We start from the raw sequence: 25,964 nt of genomic DNA on the forward strand, positions 1-25,964 counted from the left end.
GGATAATAAGAAATGTATATATAAATTAAGCAAAGTAGCAATAGTGTAGTGGTAAAACTTTCGCACAAAGATAAGGCATTCCCAGTTCAAGTCCCACCGCTCCCCTTTCTGTTTTCTGTTGGAAATCTGTATATAAAAATAATTCCTGACATTTATCTTTTAAATTTTAGTAAAAAGCATTGAAATGGCCTATGTAGTAGTGAACAAATTTTATATATATATATATATATATATATATATATATATATATATATATATATATATATATATATATATATATATATAAGAAGGTGAAATGGTTATGCATACTGATGAATGCATAAGTAACGTATCTTACGCAATGTGAAGCACTGCTAAGCAAAGTTTACCAGTTTTAAGCATATTTAAGTATAATTGCTCATAGCTTAGCACTGCTTTAACTTGCACAATAGCTTTGTGCAGAGCTGCGCATCACGGAAACTAGCACAAACAGAACATGTTTGCGCATAGCTGCGCAAAGCACTAACTAGCGCAATGTTGGGCAATGTCAAGCAACGCTGGGCAACGTCATGCAATGTAGAGCACCGTAGAGCACCGTAGAGCAACATGGAGCAATGTTGGGCAAAGTTGAGCAAAGTTGGCTAAACACAGCCACACCTCCTAGCCGGTTTGGCCAGTAGTAAAATAAACACCAATGACAGGCCTCAAACCCAGGATACTGTGCACCATAATCACAGTACTGAACCACTAAGCCATGACAGCTTTTCATATGCATGCACTTTCAACACACAAATATATATCAATGGAATTTTACCCATTGCTATGCAGGTGTGCTTTCAGCCGAGTTTTTTTTAAAACCAGCCAATCACAGATTAGTGTGGGAAATGAGGCATATTTAAGCTCCATAGGTGGGAATACTTGCCATAACTGGTTGTAGCTCGCATCTGCAGTCAGCATGGCCAGTGTTGGAGAGTGCTCTCAATTTCTAGTGCAACGTTGGGGCATTGAGGAGTCAAAAGTTATGGTTTGGCTCCTCGTCCATAATCATGAGGAGAGACTCCTGCAGGGCCAGTTCCAGGGCACCCAATACAAAGCGGAAGCCTGGAACCATCTAGCTCATGATCTCACCAGTGCCACAGGTGTCCCTCGGACTGGTGAGTAGGTCAGACACTACTACTCAGACCTGAAGAGATGCAAAGAGGACTGACTGAACCAGTGGATAGAGGAGGCCCGTGGGATGGAAAATGCCCTACTACTGAGTAGGTAGCCATGGAAGGAAGTATATAAGAATTGCCATTGTAGTCTATATTATGGATAGGTATGTGTCATATCACTTCATTTACTTCACAGCTGCAGGTGTCCATGCTGCGAGCAAAATCCCTAAAAGGGAAGGCATCTCTAATCAGTACTAGCAAAAAACTATGTTCCCTCATAAAATCATCCAAGGCCAGCTTTGAGAGAAAAATTGCACAAGCCACTAAAGATAATCATAAGGCCTTCTTTAGTTATGTTAGAAACCTGGGTGGCAACTCCCAGATATGCTCAGAGTTAGTCCATAATGACAAAAATACACTGAACCCACAAGCATTGCCAACATCCTGGCAGACAGGTTCAGTGCAAACTTCTCCCCCCTCCCTTCCAAAAGGACAGATATCTATCCCAGCAGAGTGTTGCCTCTCTGACAACTCAGATGCCCAGGTGAGAGCTGCCCTCTCTAAAGCAAAAAACACAGCATCAATGGGACCAGACAGTGTTCCAGGCTGTGTGCTACATGAACTCCAAGAAGAACTGAACCCACACATAAGGCTGCTGTTCAATCTCAGCCTTACTACAGGATATGTACCCAAAGAATGGCGTACAGCAACAGTGGACACACTCCACAAAGGAGGTGCTTCTACGGATCCTGGAAACTACCACCCCATAAGCCTGACTAGCCTGGTCTGCAAAGCTATGGAAAGGATCATTATGGAACTCATAAACAAAGACATTGGGGACCCACAGACACTGGATCCTACCCAATTCGGCTTTGTTAAGGGCAGATCTTGTCTCTTGAACCTGGTCGACTTCTTTGAAACAGTCACCAAGGCCATTGATGAGGGTAAGGTAGTTCACACAGCCTACTTGGACCTCGCAAAAGCCTTCGACACAATACCCCACTTGGGCATCATAGACAAGCTCTCCAGCTTAAATATAAAACCCTATGTCATAAGATGGGTTGCAAACTGGCTCAAGGACAGAACCCACATGGTCAGAATTGCTGGGGCCATGTCAGACTCTAAACCACTCACAAGTGACGTCCCACAGGGCTCAGTCCTGGGACCTCTCTTATTAGGAATATATTTTTCTGAGGTACAGGCTAACACAGGAGGACTGTGGCTGACCAAGTTCACAGATGACTGCAAACTGGGTGCCATAATTGACTCTCCAGCTGGCACAAGCATCCTCCAAAAGGGACTCCTAGAAATGGATAACTGGTGCCAGAGCCATGGCCTTAAACTAAATGCCAAAAAGTGTATAGTCATACCCTTTGGGAAAAACAAAGTGCCCACAAATTACCACATAGGTGGTAATCCATTAAGTATGAAAGAAGTAATTAGGGACCTAGGGACCCAAGTTGATAGTAATCTCTCCTTTGACAATCACATTGCCAAAGTGGTTAGAAATACCTTCTATATAGCACATCTTATCATGAAAGGATTCACATCTAGATCAAGGGAGGTCACTGTGCCCCTGTACTCTTCTCTCATCAGCCCCATAATTGAGTACAATGCCCCATTTGGGATGTACCTTATCTGACACCTGCAGCAACTAGAAAGACCCCAAAAGTACCTCACAAAGAGGATCAAGGGACTCAAACAAATGCCATATGCTGCTCGGCTAAAGAAACTCCAGCTCTACTCAGTTGCATACCGCCTACTCAGAGGCGATCTATGCCTGACGTACAAAGCCATGTCCAACCCGGAATTAATGGACATGCTCCACCTCAGAAAATCCATATCCCTTAGAGCTACACGATCGAGAGAATTGAACCTCAGCACAGAAATAAATAGGACATGCTGGAGGGACAGATTCATAACCCAGAGGGTCCCTTCACTCTGGAATAAAATCCTAGTCCATGTTAGGCAGAGCCCCTCACTGACTCTCTTCAAGAGGAATCTTGACAAGTGGATGGGAGATCATAGGTTCACCCCGGGGGTCACTTCTGTGTCACTACTAGACAGAGGCATAGTATACTAACCTTAAAAAGGGCACAGTAAACTCATTCCAAGGGGTGGCGAAAGCCAAACACACTCTGGCTAGGCTTGTAAATGCCCTAGGGCAGATAGCCTAGTATGAACCTATGAACCTATGAACCTATGAATCAGCAAGCCTATGCAGATAGGCTGCTAAGGCTGCACCACCAGGCAGGTTAGTAATTATTCTGAATGTATTGTTATATAAAATAAGTGAGAGATCCTGAAAAAAGTGTTGTAGTCCAATAATAAAGGTATAATAAGTCTTGAATAACTTCTCTGCATGTACTGTTATATAAAACAAGTGAGACAGCCTGAAAAACAGTGTTGTAACCCATTAATAAAGGTATAAAAAGTCTTGAATAAGTCTTCTGCATGCACTGTTATATCAAATAAATGAGAGACCCTCTAGGAAAGTGTGTTATATAATTAATAAAGGTATAATTCCTGGAGTGTGTCCGTGTCACTTTCTTTGATATGTTGTTGTACTCTTGCATTATAGAAATAGTACTGTTGTATTAAGTGCTGTCAACCCACACTTGGGTAGGCCCATATAAAGTGGATGAAGAGAGTGCCAGTAGCTGTTAAGCATATATACAGTCCTCAACCATTGGTTCATGCCCAGCATGTACAGGTTAATCAGGCACATGAGTAGCTTGGTATTGTGTTCCCCAGAAATGTTATTGTGCTGGCAGAAATGTAGGGAGCTGTTAACATATAAATGATAATTTCACATAAACATATCTAGATAAGTATAGGAAAGTAGAGCTGTCAGTGTACCATCTCAGCAGTAGTGTGTCTGAGCAACTCACAAAATATGTAGCAGTAACATCGCAACCTGGACAGTTTGTATGTCAGATACAGCCCATGTATGTAAAGATCTAGCAAAACCCATTTCCCAATTTAAGGACAATTGGGTAGTGTAATAATACATGTAGGGGACATATAACTGCAGTTAACAGGAATGCAGTTTAAACTAGAAGGATATATAAATTGTTAATGGAGCTATCGTTTTCCACCCTACTGTATGTGCATGCAAAATGCAATTCCACACCTCATTGGGTATGTCTAATCTCAAAAAATTTGTTGGGACATATGTCCTATTGGTTTATAAATATCTGCATTTATTTTGATGCATGTGCCCTGTTCAGATACAACAATATTGGTGGCCTGTTGCCATCAATTAAACCTGCATGCTGTTGTAATGTCCACTGTTGTTCTATATATGCATGTGTCATGCTTGCTGTTCAACTGTTGGAACTCTGGTGTGTTGGCTTAATGGGAATACTTCTGCATGCTGTTATAACTAATTGGGAATGCTGTTGACTGTTCCTAACCCATATTTTCATTAAATCCTCCTAAACATAGAACGTATGGGAAGGCCGGTCCCAGCGGACCCACCTGTCCCACCTCAGCTGGCAATGGCACCTGGAACCAGCAGGTCCGGTGCCCAGCCTGGGACCTCCCTCCTCCATTGGCCCTGTGCCACCTTCAGGTGGAAGTGCTGCAGGGGATGGGGCTCATCCCTCCCATGCAAGCGTGGGCGGAGGAGGGCCACCTATCACCCTCAGAATGGTCCAGGCTCTGGTGCTTAGGGAGATTGAGCATTCTGTCACTGATCCTCTACGCCAACTTGAGGCATGAGTGGCACGACTCAAGGGTGAGCCTGCCCCTCCTATGCAGCCCCAAGCACAGCCACCATCTGGGCTGTGAAGGTGCAGTGGTGACTGCCCATGAGTGGGGATCTCAGTTCCACTGTTGCCATCTGTGGGCTCATGGGCTTGTGATTTCCAAACATCCTTCCCTGTCAGTGGTGTTCACCCACCACGTGTCATATTCAACCCCTGCATGTGTCTTGTTTGTTTTGTCTGTCTACCTCCCCAACCTACCTCCCCAAATATACCTACTTCCCCTATGCCACATTCCACTCTCACCTGACAAAAAAAAGGGCAATCTTCTCCCAAAAAAAATTACGCCCCATACATAGCTGCCCATTTTGCACACATGCCCGCTGGCCACATAAACTGATATTTAATTGGCAGTACAACATACTTTGTTGTCCTCACCCCTCTCTCAGGGGTGGAAGGTTTCATATTTCCCTCCAAAATTATTGCATATGTGCAGCTATTGCTGTAAAAGAAATGGGCAGCTATGATCCTTCCCTACACCCATCCTGCACATCCCGAGCTGTTCTCCCTACTGTCTTTCCCTCTTTGTGCCCCTTTTTCACCACTTTCCTATCTCCCCATTTTCTTTTCTTTCAAAGAAATGAGTGCGAGGGTTAGCGGGAGTAAGCACTTTTAAGCAGTAGTTAGCGGGTTTGCGCAAGTGTGTGCTTGTGTGCGCTTAGCTAAGTATTGCTAAGCTTTGCACAAACCCGCTTACAACTGCTTATAAGTGCCTTAGTCACCCTGCATGTGAGGGCCCTTGTTCTGCTCAGCAGCAAAATAAAACACAACTGTCAGTCTTGAACCCCGGACCTTGGACACACTAGACTGCATGAATTACCACTAAGCCACAGTAACTATACAACAGGTTGTTGCTGAAATAGATATATCCTGCGTCAGAATGAGTGAATGTAAAGGAAAAATAGGGATGCCATAACACAAAACCTGTTCTGTGGAACTTTACCAGCAGTTGTTGTGGAATTGCATTACATGACTGTGATAAGAGAACCAGCCATTCTAGCAGGAAATAATGTTACAGCAGCACTTTAAAACCCCAACACAGTATCATAGCAGGACAAACAGTGGCATATCTGATTAGGGCAGAGGACATACATCCCAACTGTGACTACATTTCAGGGATGTCTCTTATTTTGAAATATATGTTAGTTGTGTCCCTCTGAATCCCCTGAAAAGTACTGACATTAGGCAGAAAGGTGGGGTATTACACCTAATGAATAATGACAATATGTAGGAGTTAGACACCACTTGTACTTCAGAAAAGGTGTAGTAGTCCATATTCACTGGTTCTCTTGAAGCCTCCACTTACTGTCTCTAATATTTTGAAATTGTACCAAACTTTTACCTACCTTTACCTCACTGTTCAAATATGTACCTGATTGTTTTAGAGGCCTGGCCGAGGCAGAAACACACAGGCATATCAGCTTTTCTGCTGTTACACACTGAACAAATAGCTTTGGAAGGAGTTCCACAAGCATACCCTTATGTAGAAGTACAACACTGAAATACCAAAGGATGTAGCCATGTACTTGTAGCAAACGACTGTAACAATGCCATTGTACCAGTGCTGAAAAGACCTGTGCGTTGCACAGACAGAGAATAACAGCCTAACGTCTGGCTACCATCTGGATAGGTCCACAGTTGGGAGCTATGCAGACAGACTACTTGCCTTACTAAACTAACAGGTACACAACAGCCCTTTAAGTCCAGCAAGATAACATTCACACAATAATACATAATGCTCTCTGTATGTCTGCATCCCCACCCAAATGTATAATATACCTGTGTATTCAGGGTCTACTAAGGATGTAGGTAGGAATTGTCCAGTTTTCTTGAGCATCCTGTGCTAATGTCAACAATAAAAAAGCACAAACTGTGCAGAAGTGAGTACATTAATATTCACATTATAGCAGTTCACAAACAGTTCATGTGCCAAATGAATACATCTCAATAACTACTTTTGCATGGCAGTTAATTGTATAAGTAGAAAAGAAACTACATACTCCCATGTATCTTGTGTTAGCATTTGTAGGGGTGAGTACAATTCTACACTGACAACTGTGTACTGTAAGTGGCAACATTCAGGTTTGAGTAAAACATTTAAATCACTGGCTACACCCCTAGCTTCAGATATAAGAACTGTACCAACCTTCTGACTTAAACAACGGTGTCCACAGCAAACAAGCATGGGCCCCACTTTGGAAAGCTGAAAGGGCTATGCCTACCTAACTTAGCAATTTATAGCATTGGGTTGCTATGGCAGTGAGTACTGCAATTACCACACAGCAGGCTGCATGCAATTATGAAATGGTGGCCATCAACTGGTGCAGAGGCCATCACATGCACATGTGCAGATACCTATAAAAGCAGGCTGTACTTGCTGCCCACACACGCAATCATTCCATTGCAGATATTGAGAGAGAGAGAGAGAGAGAGAGAGAGAGAGAGAGAGAGAGAGAGACACACACACACACACACCCACATCAACAGGAAAAAAAAAAGCCAAAGACACACGGAACGTAATACTACCAACTCATACAAAGGAAAGGTATGTAACTGATATGTATTTACTGGCATGTAGTAGATGTTTTTGAAGAGTACTCTACATACTTTGAAACATCCATATGTGGCAGCAGTACGTATCTATGCACAGATGCCCTGCATAACTACTGCCATGGACAAATCAGTGTGTAGATGTGTACAGTGGGACATAACTGTGACATATGTAGCTCAACATTAAATGTCAAACATCTGATCCATGTTATCTGTGTTCTGTACAGTAGTGTGGACAATGGCTGTTTGGGGGAGTAGCGTATACAGCTATATAAACATGGATATGACAGAGTAATACATGCATGATAGTCATATTAATGTGTAGCTTAGCATTGGCAACTGCCTGCACCAGGCTAGTATGCTAATCTAGCATTTGCAGCTATATATACACCCTCTAATATTACTGTGTGCTCACATGTGACACCTGTTCATGTTGCAGCAAGGACCAACAGGTCAGCCGTGAGGTCCAGGGAGTTAGAACAGTGTGGACCTTGTGTGTGTATGGCACACACATACGGAGAGATATATCTGTGTCAGATATATTAGCATCTGTACATGTGCATAGAGCAAGGGATATACTGCAACTGTTTATGAAGGGTGGTCATATATATGATGGTGAAGGTTGTTATGTGCATATTTGTATGTAGGTTGTAGTGTGTGGCAAACAAGACAGCATACAGTGCTGGTATATGACATGTGGTGGTTAAACGCTGTGGGTGTGATTTGTTAGGTTTGCAGTGTTGCAGCCATTGAGGCCTGCTAAAGCTACATGGGCTGAGAACACCTTCAATGCATTTCGCACAAGACTGTGCAATATTATTACATAACTGTATACCTCACATCCGTCACATAATGGATATTCCCACAATGAAAGGTGGACTGTATATGTGCCTATATGTATATCTATATGTACACCAATGGATGTTTATATGTATGTGTATGTGTATATATATATATATATATATATATATATATATATATATATATATATATATATATATATATATATATATATATATATATATATATATATATATATATATATATGTGTGTGTGTGTGTGTGTGTGTGTGTGTGTGTATATATATATATATATATATATATATATAGATATATATATATATATATATATATATATATATATAGATATATATATATATATATATATATATATATATGTATATATACAGAGAGAGAGAGAGAGAGAGAGAGAGAGACACACACACCAACATTAACAGAAAAAAAAAGCCAAAGACACACGGAACGTAATACTACCAACTCATACAAAGGAAAGTTATGTAACAGATATGTATTTACTGGCATGTAGTAGATGTTTTTGAAGAGTACTCTACATACTTTGAAACATCCATATGTGGCAACAGTACGTATCTATGCACAGATGCCCTGCATAACTACTGCCATGGACAAATCAGTGTGTAGGAGTGTGCAGTGGGACATAACTGTGACATATGTAGCTCAGCATTAAATGTCAAACATCTGATCCATGTTTTCTGTGTTCTGTACAGTAGTGTGGACAATGGCTGTTTGGGGGAGTAGCGCATACAGCTATATAAACATGGATGTGACAGAGTAATACATGCATGATAGTCATATTAACATGTAGCTTAGCATTGGCAACTGCTTGCACCAGGCTAGTATGCTAATCTAGCATTTGCAGCTATATATACACCCTCTAATATTACTGTGTGCTCACATGTGACACCTGTTCATGTTGCAGCAAGGCCCAACAGGTCAGCCCTTAGGTCCAGGGACTTAACAACAGTGTGAACCTTGTGTGTGTATGGCACACAGATACGGAGAGATATATCTGTGTCAGATATATTAGAATCTGTACATGTGCATATAGCAAGAGACATACTGCAACTGTTTGTGAAGGGTGGTCATATATATGATGGTGAAGGTTGTTATGTGCATATTTGTATGTTGGTTGTAGTGTGTGGCAAACAAGACAGCATACAGTGCTAGTATATGACATGTGAAGGCGCTGTGGGTGTGATTTATTAGGTTTGCAGTGTTGCAGCCAGTGAGGCCTGCTCAAGCTACATGGGCTGAGAACACCTTCAAAGCATTTCGCACAAGACTGTGCAATATTATTACATAACTGTATACCTCACATCCTTTGCACAATGGATATTCCCACCATGAAAGGTGGACTGTATATGTGCCTATATGTATATCTATATGTACACCAATGGATGTTTATGTGTATATATATATATATATATATATATATATATATATATATATATATATATATACATATATATACATATATATACATATATATATATATATATATATATATCTATATATCTATAGAGAGAGAAAGAGACAGAGAAACAGAGTCATATTTACTGCAGCAGATGCCTGGTGACAATGTCATGGCCTCAAGCTCAATGTCGAAAATGCATTGGCATCCCTTTTGGTAAAAACTCTGTACCCATGAACTACCACATAGGTGGTAGTCTACTTAACATCGAAAGTGTGATAAGAGAACATGGGACACAGGTGGACAGTAGTCTCCCCTTTGATAATCACAGTGCCACACTAGTCATGTAATCTGTCTACGTGGCACACTTCATCACAAAAGGTGTGTCATCCAGGGAAAAAGAGGTCAGTGTTACCCTCTACTCATCACCAATAAAACCCATAATAGATTACAATGCTCCTTTTGGTATGTACCTCACAAGACATCTACAGCAACTGGAAAGGCCACAGACATACCTCACAAAGAGTATTATTGGCCTCACACAGATGCCCTATGCAGACCATCTCACAAAACCACAGCTAGACTATGTCACATACCGCCTAACCAGAGGTGACCTCTGCCTAACATACAAAGCTATGTCAAACCCAGAGCTGTTGGACATGCTCCACGTAAACAGATCACAATCCCTATGAGCTACATGCTCTAGGGACCTAAACCTTGTCACCTCAATAAACAGAACATACTGGAGGGATAGATTCCTATCTCAGAGACATCCCATACTCTGGAACAAACTACCTATCAATAGCAAACAAAGCTCTTCATTAGCACTCATCATGAATAATCTTGATGATTGGATGAGAGATAGGAAATACACCCCGGGAATCTCCTCTGTGGCTCTGCTTGACAGGGGCACATGAAATTAAATTACATGGGTGTCGAAGGCCAGGGTACCATCTGGCTAGGCTTCTATGGGCCCGAGGGCCAATAGCCTATTACCTACCTATGAACCGATACACACCCACATGTACTTGTTGCAATAATTGCTATATGAGGTTGACTGAGTGTGATGGTGAATGTGTTGGTGAATGTCTCAAAGTTGTGTATATGTGGGATAGCTTAGTGGGAAACTGTTTCTGTCATGGTATTTTGTGTCCTAGCTCTGATCCCAGCAAACGATGTGTATGCTATTACTAGGCAGAAAAAGCAGTATGGCATATGGTCTGACATAGTCCCTTGGTGTTAACTGGGGTGTGCCATTGGAGGTAAAGCAGTACATGTATGCTTATTGATTGGTACTGCTGGTGAATCCAATTCATGCATGAACTGTAGTACTACCTGAAGCTGTAGGCCTAAACAGCACAGTATGGTGTATGTCCACATCGCTTGGAACCACTGTTTTGTGTGTTCCCTGTAGTCCGCACAGATTACATACAGCAGGCTTAAGGTTTTGTAAGTACTGACACACAGTACTGTATGGTACACAAGTAAAGCTCATCTGGGTTGCCATACCTTTGTGTCTTGTATGTATATCTGATGTGTGTGTGTGGGTATGCCTGTAACATGCCCTCGGTCATATGTGTGTTACAGGATATAAGTGCATATCTAGCAACATGTATAGTCTAGTACAGCAGTATGCCATCTATATTCATGAATTTGCACATATTTTAGACAGGGGTTTGCCATCAACAACTAGTGTGGTATACTGGTAATACTGTAACTGGACTGTACAATCATTGCAATGGATGACATATTTCTTTATGCATTAGCTTGATATATACCTCCTGTGACTAGGTGGTGCATTGTGTCGCATACAGTGCGCAATGTATTGTTGTATAGTCTTACATAGTGGTTTCTCTTTGTTGCTGTGCAGAACATGGTTTAATATATAGAGCGTGCCAGGCACTGTCAAGCAGGTGTGGGTTGAGCACTTATATGTGGTATTGAAAGTGTGCATCCTCTGACAGCCAATAGGTTACTATATATGGCAGTTCAGTGATATCTGTACTGTAGAATGTTAAGTGTGCCACATGACTTGCTCACACATATTGTTTCATTGTCTTCCAGGGTCATGGCCCACCATTGCAACCCAACCTATAGTCCTGCTGAGGATGAAGTCATAACAACCAGTCTGGTTCAGCACTACACACTGATTTTCTCCAGAACCAGCCAGGACCAGCATGAGCGGACTGCACTGTGGCAAGATGTTGTCCGTAGGGTAAATGACATAGGCATGCATAACCGGACATATGAGCAGGTACACCATCACTGCAGTGATTTACTTAGACATGTCTGGCAGTGTGCATCTGATGTCTGTAGACAACAGCTTGCCACAGGTGGTGGGGTTACCATCCACCCCCCCTCACCAGAGTGGAGGAGCTGCTCCTGAGCCTGGTGGCTCCTGGCCAACAACAACAACAGCAGACTTGTATCATCATGGAGGCCGGAGCCACCCGGAAAGTTCACATGGAGCTTGCAGGTAACATGGCATATCTGTAGACTACTGTTACCTCTATTGGTAGATCATGCATATGTGAGATGTGTACTGTGTAGTTAGAAGATGTGGAGCCTGGTGTTGTGCAATACTGATAATTTGGAACATAATCTGTAGGCCTGTGACTGTCAACTGTTGTACTACTGTAAGATTGCAAACCCACAGTAGCAATGCCACAGTTGTTGCCACTGACAAACTGTCTAATATCCTTGTAGGTCCCTCTGGTGTGACAGCAAGGCAGCAGACCCATGCTGGTGAGTGTGTTCTACATTTAATATTTCAAATAAAATGTGCATGTCATAGGTGAGGTGTAGGCCATGTACACATGTAACACACCTATGCATAATGCATGCTGTGCATGTTTGCTGTGAGACTATGCACATCTCAGTAACATGAGTAGCTGCCTCAAACACATGCAATACACAGAGCATCCCAAACAATTGTGGCTACACTGTAGTGGACATTGGATAGGCAGAGTCGATACACATGCACACAACATACACAACTTTGTCATACACAGTACATGTTAATATGCTACACATGGTGTATTCAGACACTCGCTGTAAGGTCACACTCCAGTATCCCAAATGTCATCCACACAGCACACATAATATACCTGAGGGGTAGAGGCCTATCATGGGGTGGTGTGACACTCTTCCACACACAACACATTCATGTTAGGCAATGCTCCCTATTGGGCACCTTACAGACCCGTGTAACAACTGGCTGTGAAATGGTGAATGTAGCCATGGTACTGCAGTTCAGATACAGCATGCTAGGTGCTGGCCTGGCACACATTAGTAGCCTTGAGTGACCACATGATGCTGCATGATGATGGCTCATGGAACTACATCCCATCCAGTTGCAGTAACCACAGTACTACACACAGCATTCATTGCAATGCACCTCAATGTTGTGTGTGTGCAAACATATGCACCTACACACAATATGCATAGCAATCACCATTTACACAAAGTGACACATATATGTCTTGTAATGCTATTGAGTGTATAGGTCACATGACACACATTGGGTATGTGTGATGTTTAATGTTGCAGTTGTGTTATAGCAAGCCATGTCATGGCTAGCACTAGCATGTCCACAATATGTTCTACACTCACCATAACTACTGTACAATGGCTATGTTGAGCAATGGTATTCCATCAGGTATACATGCATCACTCATTCTGTGTGTATACATAGCATGCATGAGCTAAACCTGTGTCCACAATTATCTGCTAAAGACATAGATGCTCTAATCAGAAATTGATATATGTGTGACACACAGATGCACATCCAGCTATGGTATGTATACCTGTGAGTGATGGTGCACAGGACATTAAAGAGCTTTTAATACTTGCACAGCAATGTTGTGTCCATGTACACATTGGGTTCCAGGGTGAGGCCAATCACTGAACAACAATACACATGCATCAAAGCCATGTATACTGTTATTAGCAAGGACTGTCTACACTCGCACTGCATGCTGTTGAGCAACACACGTCCTGCATGCTGACATGTGTGATATGACTGTTTGGCTTGTGATACTGTACCACACCATCAACCACTATTGAGTATGTTCTGGATTGCTGGTGGTGTGTGTGTGTGTGTGTGTGTGTGTGTGTGTGTGTGTGTGTGTGTGTGTGTGTGTGTGTGTGTGTGTGTGTGTGTGTGTGTGTGTGTGTGTGTATGCTTTAGTGAGGAGTGTATTTGTGTGCATGTGTGCATGTATGCATGTGTGCATGTGTTCATGTGTGCATGTGTTCATGTGTTCATGTGTGCATGTGTGCATGTGTTCATGTATTCATGTGTGCATGTGTGCATGTGTGCATATGTTCTGACATCATGTACATGTCGTAAAGTGTTTTTCCTGTCTTCCTCTCACAGGTGCTAAGGTTGAGCTGGTTCACTGCAGCAAGGAACCTGATGTCACTGACACAAATAGTGATAATGAGGATAGGTATGTTGAGGCACAGGCATGTTTGCCAAGGTCTGTCATTGGGCCACCAATCGACAGTACACAAGTGTCCACCCCATCCATGCACACAGTCATACTGCCAATACATCCATCATCACCAATGCCCTTAGCTGAGGGACAGTGTACAGTCGGCAATGGCCAGGACAGTGTGGTATCTATGGCACATGCATCCGGACACAGCAGCCATACCCAGATGTCTGGAATGGTACCACATAGGCAGATGTCCAGGGGTTCTCATCAGAGCACTGCTGGTCATCATGCCCCTGGCAGACGTGCCACAGGTCTTACAACCTCAGGCATGTTCCAGGCTGTCATGGAGGCACAGGCACATATGGAACGGTACACCAGACAGGGACTAAGGGCACAGAGGGCACATAACACCACTTTAAATGACAGTATCCATGACCTAGCAGGTGCCATCCATAATTACACCGAGGTCACTGATAGACGTTGGGGTGAGACATTAGATGTCCTCCGCAATGTCATGTCCATGTGTCAGGACAGTGCGGGCAGGTTGGGAAGTCGATGTGGATGTATGCCAGCAACATCTGCAGCTGGCAGTCGCCGCGGACATCCCTCAAGTCACAGCCTCTCCCGTAGTGCCAGTACCAGCCCCAGCAATGTTGGGGGTGGGCTGTCCATAGACCGTCCTAGAAGACCATGTGCACGTGGCTCTGGCCATTCCCAGCAGGGACCTGGGTCCAGTGTACATATGTCTACCTCTGAGGATAGTACCCAGTCTGGCTTAGTACCTGATACTGTCAGTAGCACCCCTGCCAGGCACAGGTACCGTATCCGTGGCCAGAGATGGTGATCTGTAAAGCCTGGCAGGTACAGTCTGTGGCTGTCCCACAAATCCCCGTATATGGCAGCCACATTGTGGAACTGTGTGCATGCAGACATGCACACACATAAACCAGACACCTAGGGCTAACACATACCGACACACATTACATCAACATTGGCCCACACCAGTACTCTTGGCCCTCACACACACACACACACACACACACACACACACACACACACACACACACACACACACACACACACACACACACACACACACACACACACACACACACACATACATGTCGATTTTATGGCTCAGTGTAGGCCTCTGGCAAACCAACAACAGACCCTGTGCATATGATGAAACCTCTGCCACCTCCTGTCATCTGTAACATTGATGCAGGAACAGGCTAACATGGTGCTGATGCACAGGGTGACTTTATAGCAGTATAGCAATGCTAGCACATTGTCAGCAGTAAAGTGTAATGATATACTTGAAGGTGTAGCTGAGCAGGCATGATGCACTCAAACTATAATTGTCAATGTAGTATTGTTTACACCAGTGTTAATTCCAATAGTGTATTGTCCACCCACATGACACTTGGCTGATGTGTGTAGTATTGGCAGCATGTGTTAGTGAGTGAACAGTATGTGTGGCATGTGTGCAGCACTGATTTGCAGGTGTACATTTGTAAACATGGCGGAGGTGCACTGTCTGCATGTACATGCATAGTGGACACATGGGCAGGGTGACATGCCCTGTATTACACAGTGTTAACACTCCATAGTTTCTATTGTTGGCCAGTATGCATTGTACAACACACATTTTGGAACTTGGATACACATGTGTGTATGACATGGTTTGACACTGTGCTGTGGGTGATACTGTTACTATCTGTCATTGATTTGCATTCTGGTAGTATACATAACCTCAACAGCCTGACCATAAACAAACGTTAGATGATGTCTTGACAACTGACACACAGATGTAGGACACACAGTAACATTTGGATCCTTCAGGTACTATACTATGCCAGTAACCAGTGGTATTCACCTGCACCCATTCCTGCGACCACTCCTGTTTGGCATATAGCTCTCTTAGGTACAAGTAAATACAGTAGGGATATGTCCGTCCACGTCTGGAAATGCATACTGTGGCCTATAATGCATTCTCCAGATGACACACACATCCTCCACAAGGGTATCATACAGACAGATACCTGTTGTTAAACGCATGGTGTAAAGCTATAAACCCACTAAAGCATAGTCATCCATATTTACAAAACATAGTATCCCCACAGTACCACATAGGTAGTAGCCCCCAACATGTTGAACAGGTACCAATGTGTACATACAGCCAAGTGTTACATCATCACTCCTTTGGTAATCACATTTCCAAAGGTATTTTTAAATCCCTCGGTGGATCACATAAGCAATAAGGGGTCTGCATGCATATCCACAAAGGTTGTTGTACACCTATAATGAATAGCCATCATTGACAGACTTTGCTGTGTTTGAACAGGTCTGAAATATACCTCAGGCATAAACCCTCACTCACACTATTCAATAGAAACCGTAATGAATGTGTGTGACACGGATGACCTAGGCCAGGGATCAATGCAGTGTCTTGGCTTGTCACAAGAATACAGATGTAACCTAAGGTCTGGAAAGTGGCAGCACACTCTGGCAAAGATAACAGATGTGTTCATGGAGAAAGCAGGGTTCCCACCTATGAAATAATGGAGGTCACATGTACGTATATGTATTTGCCACACAGCTACCTGACATGTGCAATGCACATACTGTTGTCATTGTGATATGTCATACAGTAGTAAAAGCAAAACCCACAACACATTGACCAACTGTGTCACACACATAGAGCGCACACACACACACACACACACACACACACACTCACCAAGTGCAGAATTCAAACCCCTACCTAACTATTTTAGGATGCTTGAGCAGTACACATTAACACGACGTGCTATACACATTACTAGGAGCTCTTTTTTCCACAGGTATATTTGTAGCATGGTGACATCATCAGACTTGACAAAGATAAGTATACCACTTTTAAGGTGTTTTAGTAGTCTCCAAAAAGGTTGCTCCTCTCCAAGGAAATACACACACACACTCTAAGACAGTTGTCAAGTGCAGGATTCAAACCCCTACTTAACTACTTTATGATACTAGAAGAGCATGCATTTACACAACACACTATACACATTACTGGGAGTCCTTTTTTTCCACAGGCATATTTGTAGGATGGTGACATCATCAGACTTGACAAAAATAAGTATACCACTTTTAAGGTGGTTTAGTAGTCTCCAAAAAGGTTGCCCGTCTCCAAGGAGATACACACACACACACTCTCATACAGTTGTTAAATGCAGGATTCAAACCCATACCTAACTACTTTATGATACTAAAGCAGTATGCATTTACACAACATGCTATACACGTTACTGGGAGTTCTCCTTTCCACAGGTATATTTGTAGGATGGTGACATCATCAGACTAGACAAAGTGGGTTACATTAGGTGACATTAGGTGGGCTACAAGAAGGAATTTCTAAACACTTTGGCAATGTGATCGTCAAATGAGAGTTTACTATCTACCTGGGTCCCCAGGGCCACAGTTACATTCTCTGTACACACTGGATTACCACCTATGTGGTAACTTGTGTGCACTTTGTTTTATCCAAAGGGGATGACTATACATTCTTTGGCATTCTGCTTGAGGGCATTGTTTTGACACCAGGTATCTGTCTCTGTAAGACCCTTCTGGAGGATGTCTGTGTCAGCCATAGAGTCGATTATGGACCACAGTTAGCAGTCATCTGCAAACATGTTCAGCCATACCCCTCCCATGCTTGCCTGTACCTCTGATAAGTCGACAAGGTTTAGGAGGCAGGAACTGCCTTTAACAAAGCCAAGTTGGGTAGACTCCAGTGTCTGGAGGTCCCCAATGTCTCTGTTTATGGGTTCCATGATAATTTGCTCCATAGCTTTGCAGACCAGGCTATGCAGGCCTATAGGGCAATGGTTTCCAGGTTCTGTTGTGGCACCCCCTTTGTGGAGCTGGATGACTGTTGCTGTATGCCATTCTTTGGGTACATAGCCTGTGGTAAGGTTGAGTCTGGACAGTGAATGTAGGTGAGGGTGTAGCTCCTTTTGGGGCTGGTGTAAGACACTGCCTGGGACATCATCCATCCCATTGATGCTGTGTTCTTAGCTTTGGAGAGGGCTGTTTTTACCTGCATGTCCATGAAATCTGGGGCTCTGCATTCTTCTGGGATGGACACATGCCCTTTTGGGGGTGATAGGGGGAAGTTTGCACTGAACTTGTCCCCCAGGATGTGGGCAACGTAAGTTGGCTCAGTGTATTTCTTGCCATTTTGCAGTAGCTGACAGCATATTTGGAAGTTGCCACCTAAATGTTTGGTATAGCTAACGAAGGCTTTGTGGTTGTTATTCTTACATTCCTTGGCAATTTGTCTTTAGAAACTGGCCTTGGATTATTTTATGAGCAATCATTGTTTCTTCCTAATAATGATCAGTGATGCCTTTCCTTTTGTGAACTCTATCATGCGTTCGTTTCCTCCTTCTGTTGTATAGCTTATTTATGGGCGATGACCACCAGATTGGTTTCTTATTTTTGGAGGAGTGCATCTTGGTTTTATTTGGGATGTCTTGATCCATACATCCCTGTAGATGCTCATAGAATGCACTTGTAAATGATTCAGTAGAATGTATAGCATTACCCTATAGCATGGGGCTTTAGAACTTTCCACTTTGGTCTTGGAAAGTGTGCCGTTTGCTTTTGAAAATGTCTTCACAGTGGTTTCCTTGACTGGGGGGGGGGGTGCGGCTGTCCAGTGGGATTACTTTATGATCTGATATTACCAGCGAGGGGTTTATCTCTGTTGTGGAACATTGACACCCCATGTTGGTGATGATCAGGTCCAGTATGTTGTCACCTCTAGTGGGTGTGGTGACCAGCTGTTCCAGGGTGTTTGAGTTTTTAAACTTTAGGAAACATTGGGCAAAGAACGTTGTACACAAGTAATTCTCCCACTCAATGTATGGGTAGTTGTAATCTCCTCATATAATGGTGTTTGATAGGACCTTTATATTTTCCACTGTTCTCAGGAATACCAAGTGAGGTTCCTGAGACAAGGTAGGTGATCTGTAGCAGGCTACAATCTGATAAGCAGCTTTGCCCAATGTTAGTTGCACTTGCATGGTCTCCAAAGCCTCATGCTGTGCCACTAACGTGAAGGTTTGGTTATCCATAAGGTAAATGGATACACCCCTTCCTTTTGTATTTCACTCGTGGTTTTGGGGGCCGAAGATCAGAGGGATTGTGAGTGTTTTACGTGGAGCATGTCCGACAGCTCTGCATTTGACATAGCTTTGTATGTTAGGCAGAAATCACCTCTGAGTAGGCGATCTGCGAGAGAGTACAGCTGGAGCATTTTCAGATGGTCTGTGTATGGCATGTATTTCAGGCCACTAATGCTCTTTGTGAGGTATTTCTGCAGGCTTTCCAGTTGTTGTAGCTGTCTTGTGAGGTACATAGCAAAAGGGGCATTGTACTCTATTATGGATCTAGTGAATGATGAGTAGAGGGGAACAATGTCCTCTTCTATTCTGCATGAGACACCTTTTGTGATGAGGTGTGCCACATAGAAGGATTTCCTGACTACTGTGGGGATGTGATTATCACAGGTGTGTCCACTGTCCACCTGTGACCCAAGGTCTCTTATCACACTTTCAGTGTTAAGTATACTACCGCCTATGTTGTAGTTCATGGCTACAGAGTTTTTACCAAAGGGGATGACAATGCACTTATTGGTATTGAGCTTGAGGCCATGGCTTTGACACCAGGCATCTGTCTCAGTGAGGCCCTTTTGTAGGATGTCCACATATTTAGTATTTACAATTATGGCTCCTAGTTTGCAGTCATCTTGAAACTTCATTAGTCACAGACCTTCCATGTTAAAGTTTACTTCAGGGAAGTAGATACAAAACAGGGCAGGAACCAGGACTGAACCCTGTGGTACTGCACTCGTCACTGGTCCAAAGTCATACTTGGTGTCTGCTACTTTCACAGTGTGTGTTCTGTCAGTGAGCCAGTTGGCAACCCATCTTGTGACATAGCAATTTATACCTAGTTTAGTTGGTTTATCTATAATTCCAGAGTGGGGGATGGTGTTGAAAGCCGTGGCAAGATCTACATAGGCTGTGTGAACCACCTTACCCTTGTCTACGGTTCTGGTGACTGCTTCAATGTCATCTGTTAGGTTTAGGAGACATGATCTGCATTTTACAAACCCAACATGGTTGCGGTCCAGTGTTTGGAGATTACCAATATATTTTTTTATAAGTTGTATGATGATACATTCCATGGCCTTGCAGAGCAGGCTCATCAGGCTAATGGGGCACTAGATCTTGGGGTCCGTGGTGTCTCCACCCTTGTGTAGTGGATAACCATCGCTGTGCACCATTCAGCAGACACAAAGCCTGAGGTGAGGCTATGACTGAACATGGTACGTCGGAGTGCTGCCTGTTCATTCTGTAGTTTGTGTAGAACACAGCCTGGGAAGTTATCTGGTCCCATGGATGCTGTGATACTGGCTTTGGAGAGTGTTTTTTACCTGTGCAGCCGTGATGACAGCAACTTTGCAGTCTTCCATTATAGAGATGTGCTCTTTCATGTGTGAGAGGGGGGTAAAGTTAGCACTGATCCTATCTACCAGGATGTTGGCAATATCAGTTGGGTCTGTATATTTAGTGCCATTGAGCTGTAACTCAGAGCAGATCTGAGTGTTGCCATGACATGGACCTGTCTGTTGGGCAGAGATCTCCTGAGTAGACAGTATGCAACAGAGTACAGATTGAGTTAAATTCAGTCTTGTTGCATGGGGCAACTGTTTGAGGCCAGTAATCCTCTTGTTGGGGTACTTCAGTGGTCTTTCCAGCTGCTGAAGGTGCCTAATCAGATTCATCGCAAGTGTGTTGTGGTACTCTCTGATGGGTCTGATGACTGATGAGTAGTGGGAACCTCCTTTGACCTACATGCAAAGACCTTGGCAGTTTGGGGGAACACATAACATGATTTTCTGACCACTTTGTGAATGTGTTTCTGGAAGTAGAGATGACTATCCACATGTGTTCATAGATCCCTTATTATCACCTCCATATTTAGGGTGTTGGCACCTATGTGGTATTTGTATGACTGTAACTCAAGCCCATAATTTGACACCACATTTGTCTGACTGAGACCCTTTTTAACGATGTCTCTGTTGTCCCAAACATCGATTATGACAACTTTTTTGCAGTCATCCACAAACTTTGCTAAACATAGCCCTCGTGTGTTTGACTGTATTTCTGAAAAGCATACACCAGACAGGAGGGGTCCCAGGACTGAGCCATGGGGGACAGCAGTTGTTACCAGCTTGAACAGGAGACCACAATTCTTACCTTGTGTGATCTATTTGTGCCCCAGTTGGCAATCCATCAGATGACATACATATTTATGCACAGGTTGTTGATTTTGTGGATATGACATGTGTCTGGGATGTTGGCAAAGGGCTTTTCAAGGTCTATGTGGGTCATGTGTAGCTCATTTCATTGATGTATGTCCTGGGTGTCTGCCTTGAAAACAGTCTAGCAGGTTTGGGAACCATGATCTGCCTCTGAGCAAACCGAAATTAGTAGGGTTGGGTGTTTGTAGGCTCCCAATAGCTCTGTTTTTGAGTTCCATCATGATGGACTCCATGGCCTTGCAGATCAGGCTTAATAGGCTTATAAGACAATAGTTCCCATGGTCTGTTGTGCACCAACACTTGTGGAGTGTGCCAAACATTGCTGTAACACATTCAACAGTTTCATATCCTGTACAGAGGGTGAGGCTCAACAGACTGTTCAGGTGCAGGGTCTGTTTGTTCTGGAGTTCACTTATGACACAGCTAGGGAAACAATGTAATCCCATAGACGCTGTGTTTTCAAGTTTGGAAGGAGCTGTTTACCCATTCTATATGTGAAATCTGTGCTTTCTCAATCTCCAGGTATGATGATAGGGCCTTTTGTCAGTGAGAGGGGGTTATGAATGTATAAGCCTGTTTGACAGGATGTTGGCAATGTCAGTCATTTACAGTTTGCACTGACTCAGGACATATATGAGTGTACATTGCTATTTATGACATAACGGAAGGAAGCGTCATGGTTCTCTATGGACTCCTTCACAGATTGTTTTGCAAGAAAATGGATTGGATAATGTTTGGAGTGCACATTGTTTATTCATGATACTGATTGCAGGTTTATTGATCTTCTTTGCTTTTTCACATTCTGTGAACAACTTAAGTACTTGTGGTACATAGTTTGATTATGACAGGGTTCCAATATATTATATGTGTCTGTTTTCATATAACTGTGTACACAAGGCAGGATTGGTGAACAGTGGCAGGTTCCTGGGGTAAAACATGCAACTGCCAGATATGTGTGGCCCACTGCTGTACTCAGACATGGCCTAAGTGTGTGAGCATGCTGAGTATGACCTTTCAGTATGTTGTTGCCTGACATTTGCTTCGTTTATTTAAGTGTGTGAGCATGCCCAGTATGACCTTTCAGTATGTTTCTGACTGAAATCCACTACATTTGTTGAAGTGTGTGAGCACGCCCGGTTTAGATATTTATACTATATGTGTGTGGAAAATCAAGTTGTATATTTACTGCAGGGCTCACCTTTGTGTCATAAATCAATAGAAATCATGCTGTGCATGCTGGGCTTCCATGAGACACTTTGCATAGACTTATCAACATTTCTACATACAGGTGGGACAGCTATTCTTCGTACATTTCTACCGGAGGCACACCTGATTGTTACTGTGGGTGTACATAGGATGAGGGGTTCACCTGACACTTATACACATGTTCTAGGCCTGCACTGCTATGTAAGTTACACCATTTCAGTCTGTACTGTTGCCTATCATACTGGCTTGAGGCATACTACTGTACTACAGACCTTAACATCCAATGTCACGTATATTAGATTGTGACTTCATAGTGTACCCAACCCACATCACACTGCCTGGCCTGCTGTTCTCTGTCTGCATAGGCCTGTGGGGGATTACGCATATGCCTCTTTAGGGGCATTATACAGCATGTCTTTGTGTTTGCATTAGTGTACAATTGTCCTGCTGTGTCTGTGCCAGCGAAATGCTTTCATGGCTTAGTGGTGGTTCAGTACTGTGACTATAGTGTACAGTATCCTGGGTTTGAGCCCTGTCACTGCTTTTTATTTTCATGCTGGGCAGACCAGACTGCTTAAGGAACAGTAAAGCAAATATGAGCATGTTTACCTGACTTTGCTCATCTTTGACTGACTTTGCCCGACCTTGCCCAACATTGCTCAACGTTGCGCAACGTTGCTCTAGTTAGAGTAGGCAATTTTGTTTACATATACTAAATAGTGGTAAAAGCTGCTTAGCACTGCTTTATATTGCTTAAAACATGGCAATCATGCCTCAGGTGGTGCTGCAGGGCTGCCTATGTCGGATGCATACAGTACACTCCCTATACATATTTGAAAACAGGTAGTGTCAAGTTAGGCATCCCTTTTATTTTATGTGCGAGTCTGAGAGATGTATTATTTCCAGGGTTCCTACTGAGCCAGTGTATGTTCTATGTGTTGCCTCTTTGCCAAGGCATACTGGGCACGCCTCCTTCTGCCTACTGGGGCAGACTCAGGCTGTTCCTCCTCTGAGTCACGCTCTGTCTGTGATGGCCTTGGCAATGGTGGGGGGCTGTTTGGCCCTGCCCCATGCTGTTCCTGCTGCAGCTGTTTTCGCAGGCCCATATTGTGTAGCATGGCACATACCATGACAATTTGGGTACATGTAGTTGGTGAGTACTGCAAGGCTCCACCAGATGTGTCCAGGCACCGGAACCGTGACTTGAGCATCCCAAACACATGCTCAATTACATTTCATTTTTGTGCATGTGCCTCATTATGGATCTTGTTCAGGTATGTGTGCATTTCTGATGGGTGTCGTCAGCCACGGCTCCAGTGCATATCCAGCATCCCTCACTAGGTGACCATCAGGGATGTCCCCATTGGCAAATGTCTGGTACAGCTGCTTCAGATGCCAGATATGGGAATCGTGGTAGCTTCCAGTTCAGCCAGCACACACATTTAGTATTATGCCCTGGGCATCGCACATGACCTGGCAGTTGATGGAGGGGAAGCCCTTGTGGTTGATGTAGGCCCTACCCCGCTCACCGGCTGGTGCTTTGATGTGTATGTGCATGCAGTTTATTGCACCCACTACCTCAGGCCAATGCCGCATGGGAATTGGGGAAATATACACGATCACCGACATGTGCTGACATGGCATTCAGGAACTGGTGCAGTACCCTGGATGCTGATGCCTGTGAAATCCCCATCATATCACCAGTTGGTCTCTGGAAGGTACCTGGTGCTAGTATTCTTAGGCCAACACATACCTTCGTTTCCACTGGGATGGGTTCCCTTCTGTTGGTTCTGTGTGTGAGGTGTGGCCTGCACAGCTCAACAATTTGCTGCAGGAGGTCTCTGTCCATTCTATAGCACTCCACTATCTCCAGCTCATGTAGCTCCTGGTAGGTTACCCTGGGTCTGTATACTCTTCTCCGTCTCCTAACTGTGGGTTGCTCAGCAGCATTCGCAATGGCACCACCCTCAGCATCTTGCACATGTTGGCTTATAATAGCAATGGCAGCCCCTAACATTTTTTGTCTGAGTTAAGCTTTTTAAGTTTTCACCCTTTGTATACTGAAGTGTTGCAGTCTTTTTGAGAAAAAAACATGGGAGAATGTTGTTTGCAGAGTTTTAAGTGCTGGGCTGGGCTGGGCTAGTGTACTGCCTGTGTAATTGGCTGATTCTGATTTATTTCACCTGGCAGCTCTGCTAGTTCTCCTTGGTTAACTTCCTACTACTTCTTTTCCTTCCTTTTCCCTTTCTGTTTCCACAAGGGGCAGTGCAGCGCAAACAAGCGCAAACACGAGCACAAGAGCGCACACGTGCGCACGCAGGCTTATACAGGCTTAGACTGGTGCACACATGCGCACACAGGCTTATACAGGCTTAGACTGGTGCACACATGTGCACACAGGCTTACACAAGCTTACAGGTGTGCACACACTTGCACACGGTGTAAGCACGTTTGCAAGAAATTTCAGATATATCCACGGCGTACACCTTCAGTTTCTGGGTTTCAGCTAGGACAACTGTAAACACGCCTTTTGCAATCCTGAGCAACTCATATCAAACTCAAGCCACTCTGCCCCAATAAGCTTACAGTCTTTCAGACATACCCCCTCATGATGTCACCTATCTTCTACTCTACTACTCCCCTACTCCAATACTCCTACACTTACACTCTAGGGACATGGCTCACATGCCAGAGAAAATTGGGATTCACTATCCTTATCCTCATTTGCATAGGATTGCCTACTACTGCTTGGTTACTTCTCTCAAACTGAGCTTCCCCCCTTAGCAACCACTACTCAGTAGCCATGTTGTCTTCAGCCTGCCATTCACCTGCATTGCAGAATAAGCTTTTTATTAAAAATGCCTATTTTTGGCTTTTTTAAATTATTTTCTGTTTTTTAAAGCACCGCACGTTTGCACGGCACTGCGCTATGCTTAAACATCAGAGATCGGGGAAAAAAAATAAAAATTCATTTTTATTAATTTTCAACCTATAAAAATGCCAATGGCCTTATATTTGGCCATTGGCATGCTTCCTCAACTGAATGCATCCTTTATTTGGAGCTGTCATAGCTCCGTTTAGCTATTTGCAGAACGGTACTCTGTTACCAACGGAGTACATTTCTGCAAATAAAACTGTTCTTCCACGGACAGGTTAGTGGTTCCTGGATTGCAAATTTATCTCATTTGCATACATTTCAGCAGCAAATGAGGTATTTTGCATACCATAACACTGTCCGTGCAAGAGTAGTTTTAGGAGCTCTCAT

The sequence above is a fragment of the Protopterus annectens genome, chromosome 3.part1 (genome assembly GCF_019279795.1).
Source record: "Protopterus annectens isolate FY-2018-M chromosome 3.part1, PAN1.0, whole genome shotgun sequence".
Taxonomy (NCBI): Eukaryota; Metazoa; Chordata; order Ceratodontiformes; family Protopteridae; genus Protopterus; species Protopterus annectens.